Source organism: Cupressus sempervirens, chromosome 10 (assembly GCF_028749045.1).
Source record: "Cupressus sempervirens isolate cs-2001-9-10 chromosome 10, ASM2874904v1, whole genome shotgun sequence".
Lineage (NCBI taxonomy): Eukaryota > Viridiplantae > Streptophyta > Pinopsida > Cupressales > Cupressaceae > Cupressus > Cupressus sempervirens.
The window spans coordinates 27,045,191-27,052,394 of NC_143127.1; the positions used below are offsets into that span (position 1 = coordinate 27,045,191).

Sequence of the window (7,204 nt, forward strand, 5' to 3'; positions counted from 1 at the left end):
AAAAATGAGAACCTCCATCGATAGTATGATGCACATCAAGGGCTTCATGATGCTGCATATGATATGTGTCACAATTAACAGGCTGCATTGCAATGTCATGCACATTATTATCAAATAAATTGTTGCTCAAGTATTCAATTTCTAATATATTTTTTGGCATATTTACCTGTGCACGTGATGTAGGAGATTGTTCAGTTGGGGCAATGGAAGCTTTCCATAGGCGTCCAGCCACCACTACATAGCCTTGCTTGAAGGCAATTTTTTTGTGTTCTTCCATGGCCTCCAGATTAAAATCAGCGCCCTGCATTTTTTCATTAATTAACAAAATTATTTGCATTTTATAAATATTTTTTCTTTGCAATTCATTTATTGCTACTTACAATGCATGCTTTGATTTTTGAATATCCCCCAGAGCCAAGTTTGTGCTGCCCAACCTTTTCCAGCCTCGCCTTTGTTGCCTTTGATGTGTCCTGCAACCTATGAAAAGCTTGAAAAATGTTAGATGATATAGATATAAGGATCAGTACTAATTAGTCGATTATTATATATTGGTATGAAGGTTTTAGCATAAAGTAGCATGTTCCACCAAAAATATGGAAAAAGGGAAGAAATTATAGCATCATACCTTTAATTGACATGTGTAATCATGTTATGTATCCATGATAGATCTAGAAGGTCATCAAATATGGTTGCTCACATGTCATCAATATTCTTGGTGCTCTTTGTAATTGGTAATTGGTAATTGGTAATGACTAAGAATTGCTTATCATATTAAGATTTTTGGATGTAATTTTAGTGTGGTTACTGATTGGAAGAAGTTTTGTTTTACTCGGCACAACATCTCTCTACTTTTCTTGAGCTTTTAATGTAAACTCAGTCTTCAAGCTTCTAATTTTGAACTCCTCCAAAAGGTCTTTGAAAACTTCACAGACCTTAGTCTTGACCAAACAAGTCAGATGATTTTTCCATATAAACCAAACAATCAACTTTGCTGACCGTAGATGTAGAAGGTCATGAAAAATGACTACCAAAATGTCATCAGTCATGTTGGTGTTTCTGCCAGTTTTAATGGGTAATGATTGATAATTGCTTTTCTTATTGAAAAATTTGTATATAATTTTAGTGTGGTCATTGATTGAAGTGTTGTTTTTGTAAGTATATGCAATGGAGATGAAATAAAAGCTCTTTTTTTTTTTTGAGATTCATATGTAGACACTAGAAATTACTATCCTAGTATGAAAAATAGCATAGTTTCAGCATGGAAATATCCATATGGTATCACTTGGCCTGGGCACCCATCAGGTAGGGTATCATCTGGCAGAATTCTTACTAATTATTTAGGTAATCTTTCTCAAAATCAATTTCTAATGATCTCAAAGGTCCATATTAGAAACTGTTGTTCATATCAGGAATTGTTGTTGCATATTTTAGCCCAAAATATTTGGATAGGCAATATAAATAGAAGTCAATTTGCCTCAAACTTTTCCATTGCTGTGTACTGGGGTTTCCAAGTGCTTTACACCATCAGCTAATATAGGTATATGTTTGACTTCTCTCTAATTATATAATGATTATAGATCATGGTATTGACTTTTGATTTTCTAAGTATAATAATGCTTAAGGGTCTCATCTGCAATTTTGTATATTTATATTTTGCACTATGAACCTAGAAATTCCCCCAAATTTTATAAGATATAAAAATCCTATCAAAAAAATCTTATTGAAATTGCATTTGGAAGGCAAGCCAAAACTTTTCAAAGTAATCATATGAAATAGAAAAACCGTGACCCTTTAGGATTACTATAGGATCCTTTCAAAATCCTTTTTCAATCCATCCATATAACTCCTCATAATTGATGCCCTCTTCAGGGTACAATAATATTAAAATTGAACGAGCAATTTTCAATTTTAAAGTCTTGATAACTATGACAAGTTCTCTCCAGTAGTGCTTCTCTTGTATACTTTGAGCCATGGATCGGAACAATCCTATTTCCTTAATCTATTAACATTAAAATGCTTATCTACAAGAGCTTTTGGATTTGATTGTGTATAGTTTTTTAACCATGGATGTTTCAAATCAAACTCTGTGCTCTATGATTGTGTATCTTTTTTCTTGTGGCCTCTTATGCTTGGTTTCATCTCTCTTATGCTTGATTTCATCTTGATGATGGTTCAAAATGTCGATGCTAAAAAAAACTATACAAAATCAAATCCAGAAGATCTTGCAAATAATTGTCATAGATTGTAAAAATCTGTTCTTGTTGATTAAAATACTTCTTTTCTTTATGATTATATTGCCATGGTTTTAAATATACAAGTGAATGCATTTACCAAAGCTTGTGTTTTTTCTTAAATTTATGTAGCCCAAATCTTAGGTCTTCCATCTCCAATGACCTACAGGGTTCTAAAAAGTTCAAGCCATCATATACAAGCAAGGAAAGGCATAAACTTTGCAGTAGCATATAGTGGGGTATTTGATACTTTTAGAGTTCCAAAGCTGAGTGTCCAAGTTGGGAATTTCAAGGATTCCATTATATCTCAAAAATATGGTTCTCATCATTTGAAGCACTCAATAGCACTTCTCACTCTGAATGGAAATGATTATGTTGCTACAAATGTTACCACAGTGATAAGAATAAATATCACCAAACTTGCTATGTTCTAATGATTTTTTTTGTTTCTAGATTTAACTGTGGAAGTTTTTTTAGTATCAACGTTTCAGATCCACTCTGTGATCTATCATAAGGATGAAAGAATTATCTGACATCCTTCTCTCATTCTGACAATGGATCATATCTTACATCCTTCTCTCATTCTGATGATGGATCACACAGTGTGATCCATTGATACTTAAAAAACTTACACAATCAAATCCAAAAACAAACAAAAAGATATTTTTTTAATAGATTGTGAAAATCTAATATTATTAATTGTCATGTTGTACTAGAATGATTCAAATGTGATTTTAAAAAATATGTGACTAAGGGTTATGTTTACAGGGAACAGAGAAGTTTTTGAAGAGTATTATAGCAAAGATGAAACTGCAACTCATAGAGCTATATAATCTTGGGCTAAGGAATTTTCTGGTATCAAATAACATGCCATTTGACTGCGAACCAGGTTACTTACAGTCTAGAGCAATATGTTTGAACACAATAATGGAGTTAGTTTCCACCCACAAAAAATATCTATCACAAGCCATTTTAGAGCTAAGGGAGCTTGAAGATGCCAACTTCTTCATCCTTGATTTCTTTGCAGCCTTCTCTTATATTATCTTCACCCCATTTGCATATGGTAAAGACATTGATTATAGTGTAGTTAAGAATTTCAAGATTATCTTTTTCAGGTTTTCCTTCTAAATAGTGTATCTATTTAAGAGCCATAATTATAGGATTACATAAATACATGAGGATACTGATTGACTTATTTCTATATTGTGTATTGAGTAGGAATCCATGAGATGAGTAGATCATGTTGTTCTAGAGATGGAAACATGAGCAGCTCCATTGTTGGGTGTGCTGATTATGATGAACAAGGAAGAGCTCTTTTTCATCTGTGCAAGTCTCAAGAAGAATTTTTATTTTTTGATTGGTACCATCCTCCTCATAAGGGATGGCAAGTGATGATAAATCTTCACTACTCTCATTGTAGGTTTGTTCAAGATGGCTCTTCTTCTCTTCAATCACTAGCAGAATGGCTTTCTAAGAGGCTGGGCTTGGACTCTTATCCTCCCAAATTTTCACAGAAAAGAAAACATGGAAAAGTGAATAATAACACTAAAATTTAGATCACGAATGGTCCCTTATTCTCAATTCTTGTCTGAATTGGGGTTGGATTGATGGGATTTTAGTTTAGGGTGTAATTTTGGGGGTTGGATTGATGGGGTTTGACTTTAGGGTGTGATTTTGGATCTATTCATTTTTAGTTTTTTTTTTTTAATTAATAAAATATTTATTCGTAGTTGTCAATTTAAAAAGTTAAAAATATCTTAATAATAATATTATATAAATTAGATAAAACATTACTATATTAAGCTTTAAGTCTTAAAATATTAGAGTTATATTTTTTTATTATAGTACATTTATTATTAAGTTGTGAAAATATTGGAATGTTCATAGTTTTACTCTAGATTTTAAAATATATTCAATTGGATCGGGTGTATTATTTTACAAATTTATTTTAGTTTATTTAGTTAGAGAGAACGAGTCATTCTATAACTAAATAACATTTTGCAATGCATGAGAGTATTGTTATCTATGTTTAGAAAATTGAAGTTGCTTTTTGTTGGAGCTTGTTTAGTTTTGAGTGAGAGATTCAATGAGTGGATAGCATCTCCCATGTATGTAACACTATTTATCTACAATATAGATATTGGACAAACAAAGTGGTATGCTCATGAAAGATTGAGTTTGTGATGTATAGGGGATAATTTTTGGAAAATCTATAATAAACAAATGAAAAAAATTGATCCAATCTCTTGCAATTGCATGACTTGTAGATTGTGGGAAGTCAACCACTACAAAGGATAAGTATCTATTGAGAGCTCAAATCCTACAATACACTTAGAAACACAATCATTGGATTTCAATTAATTATAAGATTGTGGTTTAATTTAGGAAGTCTTGGAGGTTTTTAATTTTTTTGTGATGATTGAATAGGATCTTGTTGTAGTCAAATCACCACTTTGGTGTTCCCACGTCCATGGACAACAAAGATAGATGGAGATACCAAATAAAAGGCAAGGTATTATCACCTAAGAAAGCTTCAAATGTGCAAATTACTAATCCTTTAGAAGAGTAAGACCAAGTGTCCAAGGACAGAGTTGCCTTCACAGAAATGCTACAAGAAAGAAAGGGCAATCTCAAAACTTCAACAATAATCTCAATGTGGCAATAAGAATTCTGATATGTTGTTGCCTGTGGGAGAGGAGCAACAATGCAAATCAATGTTAGAGCAGTTGTGAAGGAGCTTCAGAGAGTCTCAATCAACGATTGAATAGCAGAAAAATAAAGGTTTTACCATCAATATAGTAGGTTTGGATTCGTTTGTGATGCCTAGGAGGGTTCACAGAGGTGTTACACTGCCAAAACATTTGAAAGTGGAATGTTTCAACATTCAACCCAGTTGCAGATTTTTCACGAGATGCTAGTACCACATGCAGATGTTTGTATGTGGTACATTTGTCCAGGAAATAATTGGGCTAAGAGGTTGGGGAGTAAAACATATTTTGATTGAATTAAGGAATATTCATCAAAGGGTTTTTACAGTATGGTTTATGAGAACATAAACTAAACAAAAAAAACATATAAATAGAAAATTAACAACTACCGTCTACATATCATTTCTCATCTTGATAATGAATCTAATAGATCACAAAAAGTGAACCAAAACATTCATGCCACAATCATATTCAGTTATTTTCTGATAGCATTTTTGCCACCATATGGATTACAAACAATGTTAGTTCTTCTCTTACCATCTGCCCTGATGATGAATCGTAGAATTTGATCCAAAACATAGGCAACAAAAAATCTAGATGGTCTAATACAAAAGGGAAAAAAATCTTGAAATCATAAGGACTGTGGGAACTTCACGAATTCAATATTAACTCTCACCCATTATTTATCTTTGTTGCACATAACTATATGATTGCTAGACCATCAATCAGATAGTATGCATCTTAGTAGATATCAGGTACCAGTGTAGTTGGACAAAATACATCTTAGACACCTACAGGTACAATACCAGTTTAGCATCCTATAATTTAACTACACCATATTGTCAGGAGAGTGCTCAGTTGTCATTAACTTGTGTTTCTGGCATTGAACGTGATGCTTATTACTTTTAGGAGAGTGACCATTAGTAAAATTCTTGCAAAGTTTTTCAAAAAAATTATACTTGTCATTACACTAACTGAATATCATTTATCACCTATACTGCTAACACATACAACTATGGTACATGTAGTTGAGCATTACTATATTTTCAAGACATAATATAGCTATATGTGAAGTTATAAGCACACTATTTATATCTTATGTAGGATTTATGCCCAGATTGAGATATATACAGTTGTATATGGGCATTCTATGTGCAATCAACCACCACAGTTTATTAGATGCCCAAATTTTAGAGAGCATTCATAATAGGGTGAAAGCAATTGTGTCAACATATGAATTACATACCTTTCATCAATAGATAGATTAAATTGAGCTAGTTGAAATTTTTGATACTAAAGTTGAACCCTAAATTTGCTCATTAATGTACTAGTAGTTAATACTATTGCATACCTTTTCAGATTTTCTAGTATACTTTCTTTTGGACATTCCCCTTTCTCCTTTGCATCCAAAATGAACTCATTCTAATCCCTCACTGAAACAAAGGGAGGACGCTCGTACTTCAGGTTTAGGAGAAGACTCTTTCTATATGTGTCCCTCACAACCTTAAGATGTCTGGAAGCTTTTTGTAACAATTTCTTATGATAAAAAATATGACTACCAAACTCATGCTCTATATATTTGATGAGCTCATCTTTTAATTTTTTATCTTGGTAGTTCCACCTTTTAAGAAAAAACACAAAATTGTTAGATATAGCTAGTATAAGAAAAGACCCAAATGAAAGGAAAAATGTTGCACAAATTAATGATATGAAAAAAAAGTGGGATAAAATTAGTTCAGTTATGATGTTCCACCTTTTACGTATGGTGGGCCCGAATCTTCATAGCGTGAGGTCATAAAGCCTCCTATAAAATGTATCGTTTCCTCCAAAAAATGTCATGGGATAATTAATAGTAAGAAAAATTAAAATGAATCATGTGAAGGATACTTTTCATACTGAATAACAAATACATAAAATGAGATACATTTCATCTTTTTAGTGATCTATTTCAGGGTTGGAGGATCAACTTGACCAAAATTGACCAAAAAAGAAGTTTGGAAAAAATTTAAAATGTCTAAAACCAGTCAAACTCTACCAGGGTTCTGTTGTTGATGTTCTGAAAGTAAAAAATGTATTGTGACTATATTAATTAGTATACCTTGAAAAAAAATATAGTTCATAATAAATATAACTTGCCATGACCTTCATTTTTTGTCATTCTTAATTGATGTTGTCACTGATCATACCTAGGATATTATGGAAAACAAATATTACTAAAATAGATAGTGAAGCTGAAAGTGAGCACTCCAAAACTCTAATAGGCAA

The 7,204-nt window shown here is 32.1% G+C and overlaps 1 pseudogene; it reads left to right on the top strand.

Moving 5' to 3' along the window:
• The first annotated feature begins 1,020 nt into the window (after nt 1–1,020).
• Nucleotides 1,021–3,787, top strand: LOC149532395 (GDSL esterase/lipase At2g36325-like; annotated as a pseudogene).
• The last annotated feature ends 3,417 nt before the right edge of the window (nt 3,788–7,204 follow it).